Below are 20,543 nucleotides of genomic sequence, written 5' to 3'. Positions count from 1 at the left end.
TCTTCAGATTCTCAATAGAAGTGTCCATTAAAATGCCAAATAGCACCACTGCAAAGAGAACAGATGTGGGGAGCAGCGGTGAGTCAGGTTCACACCCGTGGGTCAGCTTGCACCGGGTTCTCCTCCCACGTGTGAGAAATCAGGCTCTTAGGAGTTAAAGATCAAAAAGACTTAACAGTTCATTGGATCCAGCCCCAGACACCAAGGCAGGCGCGCCTGGGTCTCCCGTTGGAGGGTCTGGTTTTGTGAGTCTGGGGTGAGAGCAGCTTTCTCTGAGAGTACGGCACTTGGGCAGAAGGAAGTTCTAGTCACCAGGGAAGGGGAGTTGGCACCGTAAACGCAGGAGGAGTCTCTAGGTGTGCAAAGTCCTTTGTTTTCTAGGGACTCAGAAAACTGTTTCTATGTACACTGCTAAGGAAAAAAATACCATTTAAACAAAAACCAACTGCATATGGGCCTGCTTTCTCAGTCGGTGACGTAACTTGTCTTTGGGGAAAAGGGCTCTTTCATTTCAACCTCTTGTGGAGACATCCTATGGAGAAAAAAGGACTTGGGCACAGCGTGGATGAGTCAATATACAAGAGTATGGATGTCCATACACATGTACGCACACAAACATGCACACATGCATACACACTCACACACATGTACTTACACACACACCTGCACACACGAACACATGCATACATACATACATGTGTGGTTATCTGCTTAGACACATACATGCTTACATACACATACATAATACTTACAGACACACATACTTACACACATACACGTATTTACATACATACTTACATATACACACTTACACACATATATATATATGCCCATGTACAAGCATACATAGATCTACAGATAAAATACCCGAATTGCTTCTAATGACAGAGAAGGCAATGGCACCCCACTCCAGTACTCTTGCCTAGAAAATCCCATGGACGGAGGAGCCTGGTGGGCTGCAGTCCATGGGGTCACTAGGAGTCAGTCACGACTGAGCGACTTCACTTTCAATTTTCACTTTCACGAATTGGAGAAGGAAATGACAACCCACTCCAGTGTTCTTGCCTGGAGAATCCCAGGGACGGGGGAGGCCGGTGGGCTGCCATCTATGGGGTCGCACAGAGTTGGACACAACTGAAATGACTTAGCAGCAGCAGCAGCTCCTAATGAAATGAGAGACATTTATGGTTTCCTTGGGGAACCCTGAGAGAGAAGACCCCAGGGTCTGAGAACAGGTGAGAGGGAATTATTAATTATGATAATTAATTATAATTTTGACTATCTAGAGCAGTGGTCTTCACACTTTGCTGAGTGCCAGAACCAATTCAGGAGCCTTCAATGCCATCTCATCTCGAGAATCTTATTTCACTTGTTCCAGAGTAAAGCCTGGGCATGGGGACTTAGCAGAGATCTGCAGGTGATTCTAACAGAGTCAAGACTGAGAACCACAGGCATAGAAAGACCACAGCAGAAGGCTCTATAGAGGGAAACAGCCAGTAAGAGTGTCCCTGTTCTTGTAAGTAGTCACTACATTTCAGTTCAGTTCAGTCAATCAGTCATGTCCGACTCTTTGTGACCCCATGGACTGCAGCACGCCAGGCCTCCATGTCCATCACCAACTCCCGGAGCTTACTCAAACTCTTGTCCATTGAGGCCATGATGCCATCCAAACATCTCATCCTCTGTCACCCCCTTCTCCTTCTGCCTTCAATCTTTACCAGCATCGGGGTCTTTTTCAGTGTGTCAGTTCTTTGCATCAGGTGGCCAAAGTATAGGAGCTTCAGCTTCAGCATCAGTCCCTCCAATGAATATTCAGGACTGATTTCCTTTAGGATGGACTGGTTGGATCTCCTTGCAGTCCAAGGGACTCTCAAGAGTCTTCTCCAACAATACAGGTCAAAAGCATCAATTCTTCAGTGCTCAGCTTTCTTTATGGTCCAACTCTCACATTCATATATGACTACTGGAAAAACCATAGCTTTGACTAGACAGACCTTTGTCTGCAAAATAATGTCTCTGCTTTTTAATATGCTGTCTAGGTTGGTCATAGCTTTTCTTCCAAGGAGCAAGTGTCTTTTAATTTCATGGCTGCAGTCACCATACGCAGTGATTTTGGAGCCCAAGAAAATAAAGTCTCACTGTTTCCATTGTTTCCCCATCTATTTGCCATGAAGTGATTGGACTGGATGCCATGATCTTTGTTTTTTGAATGTTGAGTTTTAAGCCAGCTTTTTCATTCTCCTCTTTCATTTTCATCAAGAGGTTCTTTAGTTCTTCTCAATTTCTGCCATAAGAGTGGTGTCATCTGCATATCTGAAGCTATTGATATTTCTCCCGGCAATATTGATTCCAGCTTGTGCTTCATCCAGCCGGTATTTCACACGATGTACCCTGCATGTAAGTTAAATATGTTAAAGCCACTACATTATAAAGCCACTATAAGTTAATTTATATAAAGTCATTACAAGTTAAAGCCACTGCATTTACAGAACTATTGTGTCTGGCATTCAACTGGAAATTGTTTCCTTTTCTGTAACGTAATTGAATTTCACAATGCACCCTCGAAACGTCGTCAAAGCTCTCCCACATTCACTCACACAGTAGCCCCATGAGTGCGGGGCTCTGCAGAATAGTGGGGGTTAGATCTATGCAGACATGGGGCCCAGAGTAGGGGCTGGGATTGAAGAATGGCAACTGGGAATTCAGAGGATCAGGGATTCAGAAGTGGATTTGAAAATATGACAACCTCCACCCCCATCCTAATTCTAGAGATTCTGGGGAAACACTGACATATACCAGGTCATGTGTGCTTGCATGCAAAGTCATTTCAGTCATGCATGACTCTTTGCAGTACTATGGACTGAAGCCTGCCAGGCTCCTCTGTCCATGGGATTCTCCAGGCAAGAATACTGGAGTGGGTTGCCATTTCGTCCTCCAGGGCATCTTTTCAATCCAGGGATGGAACCCACATCTCTTACTTCTCCTGTGTTGGCAAGTGAATTCTTTACCACTAGCACCACTTGGGAAGCCCCCATAGACCAAGAAATAAATATTCAAATGTTTTAGCATTTAAAGCAGGAGTTCCCAATCTCTGGGATCTAATGCCTAATGATCTGAGGTGGAACTGATAATAATAGTAGAAATAAAGTGCACAAGAAATGTAATGTGTCTGAATCATCCAGAAACCTTCCCCGGCCCCATCTGGTCCACGGAAAAACTTTCTTTCAGGAAACTGGTCCCTGGTACCAAAAAGGTTGGGGACAACTGATTTAAATAAAGGGTGAGAAGAGAAAGCTGGAGCTTGAAAATATCCAGGTAACACATACTTGGGTTCCCCAAGCCGTTGGGGAAAGGGTAGACCTGATGACCAGGGTAGAGAAAAAGGATTCTCATTGCAGGGAGTCCTTGGCCAAGGTGAGACGAGAGGCAAAGCATTCTCAGCCTCCAGTCTGGTCTGTCTCATCAGATTCGCTAACTCCATGACCTGAGATTATGTTCCATTGTTGCCCAGAATGTTAAAACTGGACCCCTGGATAAACAAAGCCAGTTGGTGATTCAAGCAGACTTGGCCTTATAGAGCCTTGATACTGGGGACAAACAAGAATGTTTATGTCCTAAAATAGAATATTTATTAATGAGCCCATGTCAATTCAAACTGTATGATCATGACTGTTTAGTCATTTTTTGCTTGTTATTTTAAGGGAAAGAACCTCACTTTGAGGTGAGCATTCAAGGACAGGAAGAAGAAAAGTTGGAAAAGAATTTGGATAATCTTCAAGTGATATAACTGACTATTGGCAATATGTTGCAAGCAGCCCTGTTCAGAGATTTTATTAAAAATATGTTAATATTTTAAAAATGAGTCTTCAGGCTTTACCAACCTTCATTTCTCAGCTCCCAATTTTCTTTGACTTATTCTTTCTCCTTCCTGTCCATATATATTTTTTTTGAACTCTGTTCTAGAAATTCACAGAAATCAGTTTTAAAATTTCAGGATATCACATGTTCCAAATTCTCTTCTTTGCAATCACTGAAAACTGTCTACAAAGAGCTGTGGAATCAAGTAACGCCACTGACGGCACCAGATGTATTAAATGAGATAAATGTGAAAACGTCTGACGAGTTTGTGGCACATAGCAAATACTCCATAAACATTTACTTAAATCATTTATAAGTAAACACCCCAAACTAACGAAGCAGTATTTTGTGCCTCTTTTCCAGCTCATTCTGATTTTTATATTCATGTTCTCCATATTCCTGATTAATTTTGTGTTTGTCCAAATTTAGTATATCTTTTTTTGCTTAATTTTTAAAAGTTAAAAAAAAAAAATTACCAATGCCCTGCAGCCATGGAAATGACTAAAATATATAAATAAAAAATATTTTATTCCCCAAAATATGTATGTACATTTCAATATATTAATCATAAATGTGATATATCAATTGTCAAGATATAAACATGAAAGAATTTTATTTTTCCTATAACTGATTCCAACTATGCTCTATCAAATCCCACTTTCCATAAACCCATCAGAATTTGGTAGCTTTTCTTTGATAAAATAGGCTCATTTGCATCCAGAAAATTCAGTCTCATTTAAAACTTGAATTTTACATTTGAGTCAAAGCTCTGCTTCCTCCCCACCACCCAACCCCAGACCCCAATACTGAAAGCACTGATGTCTCTAGGGAAATGCCAACATTAAACTGAGAAAATGGGACTACTTAGTCTTTTTATCTCAACTTAGTTTTAATCTTTGGAAAAAATTACTTGCCCCTCCTCCATACCACCCTGTTAAATTTTCAGTCCTAAGTCTCTTATTTCTGTAGACTGAATGTGCATAAGTAGAAACCTATGTCAAAGAATGTGTAATTTTTTGTTGATATCACTAGATTAATTTCCTCAAATGCCAAACCCACTCACTGTCCCCAAGACAATGTTTGAGAACACCATGCCCTTGTGTCCTGGCCTTCAGTATATGTTTTTAAGCTTCACTTTTAAATTGGTTATTTTTTAACAGACTATGTTAAAAAATATTCGCATTTTCATCTTTGGACCTTTAGGAGACTGGAAAAAAAATCGAAGACGTTGAATACAGGGACATGAGTCATTGAACAAACATTTAGTGAGATGAACGTGTCTTGATTTATACAGTGAAGAAACGGAACAGCATGACTTTCATTATCAGCCCTTGAGGATCCTGATGTTAATCACAACTCTCCTTGTGTGACTGGGGACCATTTAACCAAGACCCTGCTCCTCCGGGATGAACAAATAAACACATTTATAAGAAACAGATGGTTGTACGAAGGCTTTTCATTGTAACAAATAGCGTGTCAAGATGATGGCTTTCTTCTCAAAGCACCACAAAGAACGGGGCTTCCTTTGGTGTGGACGGTAGATGCTGCGTGCACCAAGCAGACCTCCAACCTGACTGCAGAGGCTGAAGATAAGAATGGGAATTGCCCAAATAGCTCAAATACCAGTGTTAAGACTGTCTCCAGATCTGACCGCCTCTGAAATGAGACGGATCATTTCTTCTTGGTTTCGGTTGAGTCTCCTTTGATAGATGACTGGCTTTCTATTCAGATATTCTTTTGATCGACCTGTCATTTTGGGAAGTTCTGGGTTAGAAAAGAGAAATTAGAGTATTTCTAGGGAGGAATGGCAATAGGCTTACAGTATTGATAGGAGTAAGGGAATTGTTAAGGCTTTTGGTCTAAGGAAAAGTATTTGGTGGAGGTCAGAATTTTTTAAGTCCTTTAGCAGGTGATTAAAATGCTCAGTAACTTGCATAACTCAAGGGTTATTTACAACTCTGATGCTAACTCCAGGGAACACAGCCTGACCATTTAATTTTCTTTCCAAATACCGACCCAGATCATAAGAGCAAAACTCTTTTTAGTGACGGTTGGGAGTCAGGGTTTCATCTTCACACCAATTAGAAATTCAGACTTTCATAATTACAGAGTACTACTGAGGGAAGCTTAGCCAGCATACCAAGCTTTCGAATTCTAACTCGTTCCATGTACAGACTAAATGGATTACTTTCCCTACTCTAAAGATAAAAAGGTAATTTCCCACTGAGTTCTAAAAGGATTTTAATTCCTGCATTTAGGTCTAGTTGCTGCTTCCATCCTGCCACCTGATATAAATACTCTCATTCTTGAATCCTATAGGCATGCTCTATCCTATTCAAATATATATCTATTTTCTAACAAATCAAGAAAATTTGGAAAGTATCTCTAGGGAAAGCATTTCTAGGGAAGCTTCTACTAAATTTAAGATCAATAGATATTCAGTCACTAAGTTGTGTCCGACTCTTTGTCACCCCATGGACTGCAGCATGTCCCTGACTTTCACTATCTCCCAGAATTTGCTCAAACTCATATCCATTGAGTCAGTGATTCTATACAACCATCTCATCCTCTGCCACCCCTTTCTCTTTTTGCCTTCAATTTCCCCAGAATTAGGGTCTTTTCCAATGAGTTGGCTCTTCGCATCAGGTGGCTAAAGTATTAGAGCTTCAGCTTCAGCATCAGTCCTTCTAATGAATATTCAGGGTTGATTTTTTTTTAGGACTGACTGGTTTCATCTCCTTGCAATTCAAGGGACTCTCAAGAGTCTTCTCCAGCACCACAACTCAAAAGCATCAATTCTTCAGCACTCAGTCTTCTTTATGGTCCAACTCTCACACTGGTGCATGACTACTGGAAAAAACCATAGCTTTAACTAGATGGACTTTTGTTGGAAAAGTGATATGTTTGCTTTCTAATATGCAATGGAGCATATTTAAGACCGATGAAGCAATGCAAATTAAAACTACAATAAGGTACCATCTCATACCGGTCAGAATGGCCATCATTAGAAAGTCTACAAATAACACATGCTGGAGAGGGTGTGGAAAAAAGAGAACCCTCCTACACCGTTGGCGGGGATGTAAGTTGGTGCAGCCACTGTGGAGAACATAGGGAGGTTCCTTAAAAAACTAAAAGTAGAGTTACCATCTGACCCACCAGTGCCACTCCTGGGCATATATCCAGATCAAACTCTTATTCAAAAAGTACATGCACCCCAGTGTTCACAGCAGCAGTATTTACAATAGAAAGACCTGGAAGCAAACTAAACATCCACTGGCAGATGAACGGATAAAGACGTGCTACATATATTGGAATATATGTACAATGGAATATGACTTAGCCATAAGAGAGGATAAAACAATGCCATTTGCAGCAACATGGAGGGACCTGACGATTATCATACAGAGAAAGAGAAATATCGTATGATATCATTTATATTGTTGTTCAGCCACTAAATTATGTCCAACTCTCTGGGGCCTCATGGACTGCAGGACGCATATCACTTGTATGTGGAACCTAAAAAAAAAAAAAGTACAAATGAACATATTTACAAAACAGAAATAAACTCACAGAAAAAAAACTTATGGTTACTAAAGAGGAAAAAGAGTTGGGGGAGGAATTAGGAGCTTGGGACTAACAGATACACACTGAGGTTTGAAGAGGACAATCAAATAAAGCCCTACCTTCACAGAGCTTCCCGTGTAGGGAAATGAACATCAAAGGAATTGACAAATCGATATATCATAAGACTTCAGGAAGTGATCCCAAAATTTTCGAGCAGTGCTTACGTTAGGGATGCCAGAATATGGGGAAATTTCGATTCCTGTAGTCTGTGTGGCTACAATACTTTCATTGGATAGTAACCATGTACTTTATTTGTACAAGGTAAAAATAGTCGGGATTAGTCAAAAGACCTGTATATGCAGTGTAATTCCATTTTTACAAAAATACTGTAAAGGGATTAAGATCGATTGCTATTTTTCCTTTATGTTCTTTTCTGACTTAACTTATAAATAAGAGTATAATGTCAACAATCAGAAAAACACTTTGGAGAATGAATTTTTATGTTTAAAATATACAAATATGTGAAGGCAGCAATCCACAGAAATCACTCAGTTTTCAGGTTCTATATTTCAAGTCATTGTATAAAGTCTCCTTTTCTGGGTGTGCTTTTCCCTCTCTTCCTTCCTTTTTTCCTTCTTTCCTTCCTTCCTTGCTTCCTCTCCCTCTTCCTTCCTCCCCTCCTTCCTTTCTTGCCAATGAGTCTCTTACAAGATTTCCAAAATGAAAAGGCCCAAAAGAGTTCTGATATGCACACACCACAATGAGGACATTCAGTTCAGTTCACTCAGTCGCGTCTGACTCTTTGTGACCCCATGAATAGCAGCACGCCAGGCCTCCCTGTCCATCACCCACTCCCGGAGTTCACTCAGACTCACGTCCATCGAGTCAGTGATGCCATCCAGCCATCTCATCCTCTGTTGTCCCCTTCTCCTCCTGCCCCCAATCCCTCCCAGCATCAGAGTCTTTTCCAATGAGTCAACTCTTCGCATGAGGTGGCCAAAGTACTGGAGTTTCAGCTTTAGCATCATTCCCTCCAAAGAAATCCCAGGGCTGATCTCCTTCAGAATGGACTGGTTGGATCTCCTTGCAGTCCAAGGGACTCTCAAGAGTCTTCTCCAACACCACAGTTCAAAAGCATCAATTCTTCGGCGCTCAGCCTCCTTCACAGTCCAACTCTCACATCCATACATTACTTCCTAAGATTTATACAACTTTGGTGTCGTTTGCATTGCTAGTAGCCTAAGTCAGTGAGCAGGCAAGCAATTTTTGCTGAGTTACATTACATTATCATACCAAGAGAAGGATCCAAGATATCAACTATCTGGATTTCCATCATGACAAACTGCCTTTTTTCTTGATTAAGTCAAATGAAAGTAATAACACTCAGCCAAAATTAGTCTAGGTAGGGGAAAAGCTCTTTTGTATATCAGCTTCAAGGGAACACGCTGCTGAAATTGAAATGATCTCAGAACCACAGGATCATCTCCTTGTTTCCTTTTGCACCTAGGCAAATTGATATAAATTCTGCCCATGTGCAGAACTGGTCCACTGAGAAACCTTGGGAGAACGAGATTTAGCAACCAGATGGACAAAAGCTCTTTTTGATTCTAAGTGGAGTCAAGCTGATATTCTCCAATGAACCACCCACTTTCAGATTTATGTCTGAGAGCTGTTGATCTTATTAGGCAGATTCATGAGTTACAGTCTCCAACTTTTATAATCTCTAGGTGAAGATGGGAGTCCAAGTAAAAACTGGAGGTATGATTCTTCCAAGGCAGTGGGCTTTCAGTGTCTTTCTAGACTTCACAGTTCAGCTTAAAAGGAAAGGAAAAAAGAAAAAAAAAAAAGCTCTGATGAACTTAACAGAATGCCAAAGTGAGAGAAATGAGGAAAATGAGAAATGGGAGTGTGTGCAGAATGATAAATGGACTCTCCGTCAAATGAAATAGATTCTGAAATAACTGTGAAAAGTATAAAATGTCTGAGCATAAAGAGCCTGCCACTGACAAAAGATGAATAAATGGGGCACTTCAAAGAAGGAATTTCCCAGCTGTGGCTCACAGGAATCTTCGAAAGCTGTTCCATATGACACAGCAGGGAAATATTTTAATAATAAATAGAAACAAATAACGGTGTGTAAGGATGTCAGATATGGGGTTTAGATGAAGCTATTTGCTCCGCATCACAAGGACCAAATAGAGGTGATGCTGGTTGCGTTTTAAGACATTTAGGTTTTCAATGATTCTAACTTAAGTTCAGACAACAGAATTTCAAGCGTGATTTTTTCCTCCATGTTCCCAGGAGACTGAATGTAAAGTAATTCTTCAATAATCACAGGGCAAATACTTGAGAGACCACAGAGATGCTACTGGGAAAGAAAGGGCAGGAGCACAAAAGACTTGACCTGGCCGTAGAGGGAAGTGTTTGGTGTGCTCACGTGCTATGAGGAATGAAGTGGATCTCACAGGTGTGAGCAGATGTCCATGGCACCGAACCTGGAGGTGACACTGAGGTCCAGGGTCGGGTGATGCCACATTGGCTGGTTTGCCAGTTCGCCTCTTCCCAGCCTTGGAAGAGGCTGAGCTGCTCGCATCGTCATATCTCAGGGACCCCATCCCTTTTCCTGGAGCATCTGGTCAACCCTCTGAGAAAGAAATCTTTTCTCTGCTGCAGCTGACATGGTTCTCTCGCTGTCATCTTCATCCTTGTAACCCTGTTCAGTTCCAAGCCAGACTGGCCAATGACCCAAGAAGGAGCCACCTCCTTTGCTCTCCCTGAAAGGACTTCAGGCCAACAGCCACTAGGCAGCCCTAGCCTCTGGTGCTCAGAAGGGCTCGCCTGCTATTTCAAGCTCTCTGGTGGCTGCACTGACATTCTTAGTAAGTCTAATATATTCCTCGATGGCACTAGTGATGAAGAACCTGCCCGCCAATGAGGGAGACTCAAAAGATGCAGGTTAAATCCCTGGGTCGGGAAGGTCCCCTGGAGAAGAGAATGGCAGCCCACTCCAGTATTCTTGCCTGGAAAATCCCATGGACAGAGGAGCCTGGCAGGTTATGGGATCACAAAGAGTTGGACACAACTGAGCACACACAGCAGATTTGACTATTACTTAGACCCAATTTTCTCACCTCCTGAGAATTCCTGTGTATGCTATGTAAGTTCCAACTGCTTCCTGAAGGCTGTACACAGTCTGAGTTTCTGTTCCTTGATTCTTCTGCTGGATCCTCCTCCACCTGGCTTCCAAACTTCCCTATACCCTCAACAGTCTCAAGATATCAGACCCTGTTTAAGGGTCACCTTGAGAATCTCCAGGGTGGAATGAAAATCCTCTCCAGTACAAGTCTTCAGAGCATCTTATTTGCTTCTCTCATGGTTGATATCACCATGTAGCTTGTATTGTGTCTCCATACACATCTTTCCCTCCCTAAAGAGCTTCCTGAGGCCAGGATCCACATACAATGTCTCTTGGAAAAAAATCCCAACACACTAGATAGGATTTGATTTTTCCTGCTTGTTTCACTTTTATTTAATAAATCGATGACCTTTTATAAATAAGGTCCCTAAGACACTTTTTCCTCATCTAGAAATGTGCTCAAATTGTGCTCTTCCAAAGCTCAAGTTTTCTGGAAGTGAAAGTTGCTTAGTTGGGTCTGACTCTTTGCGACCCCATGGACTATACAGTCCATGGAATTCTCCAGGCCAGAATACTGGAGTGGGTAGCCTTTCCCTTCTCCAGGGGGTCTTCCCAATCTAGGGACCAGAACTCAGGCCTCCCACATTGCAGGCAGATTCTTTACCAGCTGAGCCACCAGGGAAGCCCAAGAATACTGGAGTGGGTAGCCTATCCCTTCTCCAGCAGACCTTTCCAACCCAGGAATCGAACTGGGGTCTCCTGAACTGCAGGCAGATTCTTTACCAACTGAGCTATGGGTCTTCTGTAATTCCACCTATTTTTTTTTTCTTTTTAAAAAATACGTTTTTCTACTTTGATATCTGCAATATATGAAACATTTTAATAAAATTTGAAAATATTTTCTTTTAAAAATTTTTACTAAACACAGTTTCTTCTTGAGAAAAACTTTCTAGATAACTTTGAGGACTTTAAGAAAAACAGTTGAAAATAGCTTACAGTTTAAAGTTATTAATAATGTGCTACAAACGAGTTCCACTACAAAGTGTCATCCAGGAGGGCTCACCTGGCAAGACCCCAATCTCCTTAACTTCCAACTCCTATGGTTCATGATAGGTCTCAAAAATGAAACAAAAGGGGCTCTATTTTTTGCAGCTAAAATTTTATAAAAATTACAAATGGAATATAACTTTAACAAATTGTGAGTCATTATGTTGTACACGTGAAACTTTTCATATTGTACATCAGTCAGTCAGTTCACTCAGTCATGTCTGTCTCTTTGCAATCCCATGAACTGCAGCATACCAGGCCTCCCTGTCCATCACCAACTCCCAGAGTTCACTCAAACTCATGTCCATCAAGTCGGCGATGCCATCCAGCCATCTCATCCTCTGTTGTCCCCTTCTCCTCCTGCCCCCAATCCCTCCCAGCATCAGAGTCTTTTCCAATGAGTCAACTCTTCACATGAGGTGGCCGAAGTACTGGAGTTTCAGCTTTAGCATCATTCCTTCCAAAGAAATCCCAGGGCTGATCTCCTTTAGAATGGACTGGTTGGATCTCCTTGCAGTCCAAGGGACTCTCAAGAGTCTTCTCCAACACCAGAGTTCAAAAGCATTAATTCTTTGGTGCTCAGCTTTCTTTACAGTCCAACTCTCAGTTGTACATCAACTACACCTCAAATTTAAAAAAGAAAAAATACTGCATCTTTATCACTCTGTGTACACGTGAGGCATGTTCCAAGTGTTGGTTTGGGATTTGTGTACTGATGTTATTCTGTGTGCTCCATATACTCTCCTGTTCAATGTTGCATCAGTTGCTTGACTGATAATGGTGAAAATACTTAAGGAGTTGGCTGGACTCTTCGCCTTCAGTTATTGGTTTTACTCCTTATTTTTTTGGCTAAACCTTGCAACTTTCAGGATGTAAGTTCCCTGACTACTGACTGAACCCAGCCGTTGGCAGTGAAAGCACGGAGTAGGAGAGGCTCTATTAAGAAATGTTTCCAAAACACCAGACTGAAGACTTTCCAGCCTCTTCCTCATTTACCATCAGATGAGGCTAGGCTTCCAAGTGTTGTGAAGTAGGACTTCCTCTGCCTTCTGGTGCCTTCATGTGGAGAGAGACTCTCTGGGGCCAGAATGTCCTCACGGCCTTATCCTGCATAGCCCCCCACCATTTCTGGTTGTTAAATGTGTTTATTTGCTTGCTTCTTTGTTTTCATGCTGTGTCCTTCTGTGATAAGGGGCGCACACCTTTCCTTCTGGGTGGAGGGAGAGTGACAGAGAAAGAGGTGGGTATTCAGGACCACCAATGTGGCACCGTTTCAAGCCAATATCATTTAATCTTCATTCAATGTCTGTTTAGAGAAGAGCCTGAGCAGTGTGAGGGGGAAGGACTAGAAGGACCTACCTGCTGAGAAGTGTCTTCTGCTTAGTAGATACAATCTTTCTGCAGGAAGACAAAATTCTGCAGTTCATGGAGCACGCCCTCTTGAAAGGCAGCTTGAACATGCCTTCAGGCATGTCACCCTCACCACTTATCAAGTGTTCCCTCATCCACAGAAAGTAGTCTCTTTAAAGGTCAAGAGAGTAGAGTCTCTCCTCATCTCCTGATAGTTGCAGAGTTTAAGAATTGGCAGGTCTAAACCATGCTGTGCTTGGTGATGCCAGCTGCTTTCAACTTCAGACATAAAGTTGTTGTTCAGTCACTAAGTCACGTCCGACTCTTTGCAACCCCATGGACTGCAGCACACTGGGCTTCCCTGTCCTTCACTATCTCCTGGAGTTTACTCAAGTCATGTCCATTGAGTCAGTGATGCTATCCAACCATCTCGTCCTCTGTTGTTCCTATCTCCTGCCTTCAATCTTTCCCAGCATCAGGGTCTTTTTCAGTGAGTCAGCTCTTTGTATCAGGTGGCCAAAGTATTGGAGTTTCAGCTTCAGCATCAGCCCTTCCAATGAATATTCACAGTTGATTTCCTTTAGGATTGACTGGTTTGATCTCCTGGCTGTTAAAGGGATTCTCAAGAGTCTGCTCCAATACCGCAGTTCAAAAGCATCAGTTCTTCAGCACTCAGACTTCTTTATCATCCAACTCTCACATCCATACATGGTTACTGGATAAACCATAGCTTTGACTATACACACCTTTGTCAGCAAAGTGATGTCTCTGCTTCTTAAAACCTTCTATCAAGGTCTGTCATAGTTTTCCTTCCAAGAAACAAGCAGTTTTTTATTTCATGGCTGCAGTAACCATCCGCAGTAATTTTGGAGCCCAAGAAAATAAAATCTGTCACAGTTTTCACTTTTCCCCATCTGTTAGCCATGCAAATTTGCAAAACTCAGCAGTGGTCACAGGACTGGAAAAGGTCAGTTTTCATTCCAATCCCAGAGAAAGGCAATGCCAAAGAATGTTCAAACTACCGCACAATTGCACTCATCTCACACGCTAGTAAAGTAATGCTCAAAATTCTCCAAGCCAGGCTTCAACAACACATGAACCGTGAACTTCCAGATGTTCAAGTTGGATTTAGAAAAGGCAGAGGAACCAAAGATCAAATTGCCAACATCTGCTGGATCATCAAAAAAACAAGAGAGTTCCAGAAAAACATCTATTTCTTCTTTATTGACTATGCCAAACCCTTTGACTGTGTGGATCACAACAAACTGGAAAATTCTTCAAGAGATGGGAGTACCAGACCACCTGACCTGCCTCTTGAGAAATCTGTATGCAGGTCAGGAAGCAACAGTTAGAACTGGACATGGAACAACAGACTGGTTCCAAATAGAAAAAGGAGTATGTCAAGGCTGTATACTGTCACCTTGCTTATTTAACTTATATGCAGAGTATATATATCATGAGAAACACTGGGCTGGAAGAAGCACAAGCTGGAATCAAGATTGCCAGGAGAAATATCAATAATCTCAGATACACAGATGACCATCCTTATGGCAGAAAGTGAAGAAGAACTAAAGAGCCTCTTGATGAAAGTGAAAGAGGAGGGTGAAAAAGTTGGCTTAAAGCTCAACATTCAGAAAACTAAGATCAAGGCATCCAGTCCCATCACTTCATGGGAAGTAGATGGGGAAACAGTGGAAACAGTGGCTGACTTTATTTTTTTGAGCTCCAAAATCACTGCAGATGGTGACTGCAGCCATGAAATTAAAAGAAGCTTACTCCTTGGAAGGAAAGTTATGACCAACCTAGACAGCATATTAAAAAGCAGAGACATTATTTTGCCAACAAAAGTCCGTCTAGTCAAGGCTATGGTTTTTCCAGGGGTCATGTATGGATGTGAGAGGTGGATGGTGAAGAAAGCTGAGTGTCGAAGAATTGATGCTTTTGAACTGTGGTGTTGGAGTAGACTCTTGAGAGTCCCTTGGACTGGAAGGAGATCCAACCAGTCCATCCTAAAGGAGATTGGTCCTGAGTGTTCATTGGAAGGACTGATGTTGAAGCTTAAACTCCAATACTTTGGCCACCTGATGCAAAGAACTGACTAATTTGAAAAGACCCTGGTCCTGGGGAAGATTGAAGGCAGGAAGAGAAGGGGATGACAGAGGGTGAGATGGCAGGATGGCATCACCGACTCAATAGACATGAGTTTGGATAAACTCTGGGAGTTGGTGATGGACAGGGAGGCCTGGCATGCTGCAGTCCATGGGGGTGCAAATAGTCAGACACAACTGAGCGACTGAACTCAACTGATGAGACCAGATGCAATGATCTTCATTTTTTGAAAGTTGAGTTTCAAGCCAGCTTTTTCACTCTCTTCTTTCACCCTCATCAAGAGGCTCTTTAGTGCCTCCTGGCTTTCTGCCATTGGGGTGGTATCATCTGCCTATCTAAGGTTATTGATATTTCTCAGGCAATAAAGTGATTTGTTTTGGTTTAAAGATGACCTGCCTAGCCTCACCCTTCCCCTCTCACAGCCTGTATACACCATGTCTTGTCTGAGGGGTTGCAAGCCTTGGAGATGTGGAAAGATGGTGGGCTGTGGGTAAGAGGCCCTATCCAGGCACTTCTTCTCCCTAAGCTTCCAGCCCACCCTCATCCTTGCCATGATGAGCAATTCTCAAAGGGTTGCATATTCCCCATGAGACGAGGAGACAGACATAAAGTGAAACCAAGTTCCTAGGCTTTTTCTCCTTTGTATTCACCCCAGAGAATTTTGTCACCTGGATTTCTTCCAGAAAGTTCTGACACCTTTAATTATTCCTGCTCGCCCATCAGGAGCAGACCAGGTGCTACTGATGGAAGGTTTAGGGTTTTGTGTTTGCAGCACCCTAACATGAGGCAGCCAACAGATTTCTTTAAGGATGAAGGATTCACTCTCTGTCAACCTGCGTGACCCCTGCCAGCATCTCCCCTCTGGAATGGATGATGAACCGTTTATAGCCGAGATCTCATTTCTTCTCTTCCTTCTTCTTGGATTTCAGTTGGGATTGGCATCTTCCCCCGAGTTTCTAGCAGCTGCAAAATAAAACTCCAAAATGGTGTTTGGCTCATTCTATAGAAGCCAGTTGGCCAAGTCTGGTCATTCCAAGGTGGGGGGCAATTGTGGTGTCAGAGATGCTCATTCTGGGGGTATCACATATCATCAGCAAATCGGGGGCTTCACCCTCTTTCCAGTGGAAGGGTGGAAGAGTCACTGTCTTTGTGTTAAGAACATTTCCAAGTCTTCTCCCCAGGTCAGTTTATAGAGTGTTTACATTTTAGTATATCGCTCCATTCCCAGTGAAAGTGGCCATCTTTGTTTATTACCAACTTCCACTTTTAGCTGAAATGTGATTCTTCTGAGTTTTATAACCTCATTACATGATATCCTATCATGCAATGCTGTAAAGTGAGATGAGATCATGTAAGTTAAAGGGGTCATTCTAAGGAAAGAAAGTATTTGTATTCATACCAAGTTTATATTGAACTCACTTTAAAAAAAAAAAAAAACATTTCAAAAACACTTAATTTGAACCCTTGGCAAGAATGGATAGTGGAGCACTGTGTTTCTCTTTCTGGATGACAAAATGAAAATGATAGGTAAGATACCGGGACATTGCTTCTGTGAAGGAAAAGGATCAAATGCTCTAAAATGTTTTTCAGTTTTGTTTTAGTGATACCAAAGTTTTCAGTTAGTGTGTATAATTCAATATATCCTTCTCCTTCTCCTGAGAATTTAAATTTAGGGCTTGGTGTTTTGGGAAGCCATCACCATGTGCTTTACAACTGTAACTTTATCTTCATATCCAGTGGCACCTGTGTGGTCTTCTTTTTTAAATACGATCTAAAAGTTTTGTTTTGAGTGTGTGAGCTCGCGTAGGGCATACAGCTAGAGAACCAAATGGGAAATTTCTGAGGCAAATGGCCCTTTGTTTATAAGAGGAAAGGATCAGACTCAATAAACAGATCTCCAGCTCTTGAATAAATCACGCTAAGGGTTGCTGTTGAACCCAAGGTGGAAGACTGGATTAAACCACACTGATACAGCAGTGATACTGAAATACTCTCTCCCATTCCCCCTTTCTCTTGTGCTATCTCCTTTCATCCGTTCGTTCACTGATTAAACAAATATTTATTAATATTCCAGAGAACCAGGCACCAGCCAGTCAGATGCCAAATACACCAGGTCTAAAAACTATTCATCACCCATAAGGTAATAAATAGGTATGTAATCCTTACCATTTCCCAAGTCTACCACCTAAAAATATGTCCAAAATACCTGGTTTTAGCTTTGAGTAAATTCACTCAGCCCACAATTTTGCAGTCACACTTAAGAGAGACAAACCCAGTAATACTGTCTGGAAAAACAAGTTCCCCTTCTCACCCTTTCTGATCTAAGATTTTATGACCCAGAGCTTAGATAGTAAGGTATAGTCATTTTATCAGATGGGCTTCCCTGGTGGCTCAGAGGTTAAAGCGTCTGCTCGTGATGTGGGAGACCTGGGTTCAATCCCTGGGTCGGGAAGATCCCCTGGAGAAGGAAATGGCAACCCACTCTATGACCCAGAGCTTAGATAGTAAGGTATAGTCATTTTATCAGATGGTCTTCCCTGGTGGCTCAGAGGTTAAAGCGTCTGCTCGTGATGTGGGAGACCTGGGTTCAATCCCTGGGTCGGGAAGATCCCCTGGAGAAGGAAATGGCAACCCACTCCAGTATTCTTGCCTGGAGAATCCCATGGACGGAGGAACCTGGTAGGCTACAGTCCACCGGGTCGCAAAGAGTCAGACACGACTGAGCGACCACTTCACTTCACTTCATTTTATCAGACAGAGTACTTATGACAGCAAATAATAGAAAATGCACTTAAATGGCAAAGGGTATATATTTACTCATGGGAATAAAATGCCCAAAGATAGGTTTGGCTTCAGGCATAGATTTTCAACCAGGTCCCTCAGAGACACTGTATGTTTAGAGAAATGTATGAGAATATAATTTCACAACATTTTTGTTATATAACCTACAGTGTCCACGCTTAGCTCTTTCTTGCATTTCAGAACCTAAACAAAAGAAAACCAACAATTAATAATAATTATAAAAGTAAATATAACTCAGAAATTCAACTGGAAAAAGTAGAATCAAGCTACATCATTAATAAAATATTAAACTGATGGTGTTATTTGTAAAGACTGCGCATGTGTGTGTGTTATAATTTCAGGAATAATCCATGTGAACTATACACTCTATGGAAATTATCTATATCACAACTTGCTAGATGGATTAATGGTTTATAAAAAAAATCCGTTAGTTTTACTTCCCAAAGTTCATTTTTCCTTGTGCTGTCATATAATAGTTCATCTTCAATAAGTATCTGTAATGTGGGATAAGAAGCTCTGAGGGCCAGGCACATAATTTATAACCATAATGGAAATGGCATGCTTAGCAGGGATAGTCAGGGGACCCCTGCATGTTTGGAGGAAAGGAGAAGTTATATCACCCATGAAAAGCTTAATGAGATAGGCAGATTTCAGGGGAAAATGATCTTATTGTCCTGGTCTTAGACCTTGTTCTACCAGTGAGACTCGTGTCTGATACATAATGATTCCAGCATGTTCTAAGCATAACGTTATATGGCGTACAGGGCTAGCTATGCAGAAGTCAGAGCCCTCAACAATAAATGCCAGCTTCATTGCTAAGGCATTTCAGTCATGTCCAACTCACAGTGACCCCACAGACTAAGCCCCAGCTTCACTGGGTGCCTTAATTATGTCACCTTCCCTACCAGGACACACCCCCAGGGACAAACCGAGGACTAGTTTTCGGTTTGAAATCTGTCTCTGGTCCCCAACTCTCAGTATAGTCCTTAGCTATTGTCTTCTGCAAGTCAGGAAATGTTTGTATATTTGGCAGTTGGAAATGCAATTCTGAAGCTCAGGAGAGGTTGCAGGGGAAGGAATAGGGATCTGAGAACTGAAACACGTCTAACCCAGCTTGGCCTGTTTTACAAGGCCATCCTGACCCCATTCCTCCTCTTTACTCAGCAGCTGGGAGTCACCCATCTTGAAGCAGGTGGAGCGGAAGGATGCCATTGGCCCTCTTCCAGCCAGCAATGACTCCCCTTTGTATCCAGATGTTGCTGCGGTACAGAACTGTTTCAAAATGACCAGAGAATTTGTTATTGTTTCAAGTTTTTCTGAAACTTTAGGATCTTAAACTGAAAGTCATTCACCAAGCTTACAATGTGTGAGCTGGTGGGACACAGGAACTAATGGGGGTGGGGGTGGGAGGAAGGGGCATTTGGGATACATTAGAAATTCAATATCAGCTTTGTGAAGTTGTTAATAATTAGCCACAGCTTTTGTCTCTACCCCTGCAGCTAGTGACATGAAAGTGCTTAGGTTTCTAAAAAACAGATTAAGCTTACTAAATGTATTAAGTAACAAGGTTTTTAATCAACAGCTTATTGATTCCAGCAGGACAGTTGTGAGAGCAAAGAGCTCTGAATGTTGGTGGAATGAATTTGTAGCCCAGTTCACTGGTACTTAAAAAAATCAAAGTAAGAGATATTTTAGAGGAAATTAATTCTACCCTCCCCCACCCCCATCTTTGGTAATAGCTCCATGACAAGTGGAAAAGTTACCATATTATCCAAAATAATACTCTAATATAAAACTAACTTTGTGCCTCTCTTTCTTCTCCCTCTTTTCTGATTTACATTTTAGATAAAAGAGGTTAATGATGTGTTACTTTTAGAATCAGTTCAATAAGCATTTCTTGAGATTTTCAATTTGAAATAATATTTCAAGAGAACCCACCAAAATAGCTGAAAACTCAGAAATAAAAAAAAATTTGCAATCATACTAAAAATGACAAGAAACAGGATGTCTGAAATCTATAAGCAACACAATGCCTGAAACTTGAAGGATTATTCCTTAACTATGAAGAACGGAATTGAGAAAGACAAGTGCTGGCTTTTCCACATGAAGCACAGTCCTCCTGCAAACAGACTGGAAATTCAGGGCCATACTGATCAGAAGACCAGACGGCCATCCCCTTATGAAGCGGGTTTTACTTTGTGAGACTTTTCCACCATCGGTCGCCATGTTTATCCTGGGCCACTGCCTGCATTCATCCTGCATGGACTCCATGTATTTCTAAACAAGTCATCAGCAGCTTGTGTTTCTGAAATCAAATGACATTTTCACCCACAACTGTGTTTCTACAAAGGCAAAGGGATTTCATTTTAAATGACTCTCTTCTTGCTGAAACTAGAGCATATCAACAGCTGGGAGACTCATGGAGTTCTGCGGTCCATTTGTTTAGGGATGGTAAACATCTGCCTTGCAGCACCAATTTCCACTTAATATTTGGGCCAGTGCCTAAACACTTCATTTTCCAAACACATGCCACAAATCATTGTTTAGAGAGCTGCATTTTTACATTTACCTTGGAGATCAGTCAGTAGTTCCCTATGGCGATCTCCAAGGTGCCATTCACAAATGCACCTTGGTGGAAACGGAAGATACATCAAGAATTTCATGCTGTTACTAAATA

The sequence above is a fragment of the Bos indicus x Bos taurus genome, chromosome 19 (genome assembly GCF_003369695.1).
Source record: "Bos indicus x Bos taurus breed Angus x Brahman F1 hybrid chromosome 19, Bos_hybrid_MaternalHap_v2.0, whole genome shotgun sequence".
Taxonomy (NCBI): Eukaryota; Metazoa; Chordata; class Mammalia; order Artiodactyla; family Bovidae; genus Bos; species Bos indicus x Bos taurus.
This window is presented reverse-complemented; position numbering follows the sequence as displayed.